Below are 727 nucleotides of genomic sequence, written 5' to 3'. Positions count from 1 at the left end.
TACTGTATTATGACCGCCTGAGGGGAAATCTGCCCTGCAATTGTGCTCAAAAATCAGGTGATGAAGGATAACAGAAAACAAAAGCGCTGTGGCCTAAAATTGCCTCATTAGCCAACATGAATTTCCCACACCAGCCTCAGCAAATGCTGTTCCTTCTCCTTCCTGACCCATCGCATGTAAGCAGTGACAAAAGGCTGGTGGATTTTCCTTCCACTTGTGCCACAGTCATTTCCTGGTGCTGCCACGGGGAAGGGAGGTTGTGTATTTGCCTTTGCTCCCTTCTTCCACCCCACCATTTATACCTACATCTCTAATTTCAGCTGCAGCCTTCAATGGGACATCTGGTTGGATCTTCAGGCTCCTTGCTCTCCTTATGCAGCAGCATTACTTGGATTCTCTGTGCTCACCTTGATGGCCTGCCTCTTCATGGTGGAAGATCTGCTGTAGTATGACACACATGCAAGATGAAAACCAACCCAGGAAAATGTGTTATGGTGAAGAGAGACAGGTGAGGGTCCTGCCCTATTGGAACTCTGCCCCAAACTGGAGCATTTCTTCCCTCCTGGGGTCCAGTGTACACCCTCAGCTGATGCATGGCAGGGTTCATGAGGTCTGAGCTCATTAGGCAATGTATACCTTACTGATTAGTAGGGCAATAATGTAATCCCAGAATAGAGATACCAGGACTGCAATTCCTTACCTGCTGCATGTGACTATTGAGCAGACC

Source organism: Carcharodon carcharias, chromosome 9 (genome assembly GCF_017639515.1).
Source record: "Carcharodon carcharias isolate sCarCar2 chromosome 9, sCarCar2.pri, whole genome shotgun sequence".
Taxonomy (NCBI): Eukaryota; Metazoa; Chordata; class Chondrichthyes; order Lamniformes; family Lamnidae; genus Carcharodon; species Carcharodon carcharias.
Note: the sequence above shows the minus strand (reverse complement) of the source record.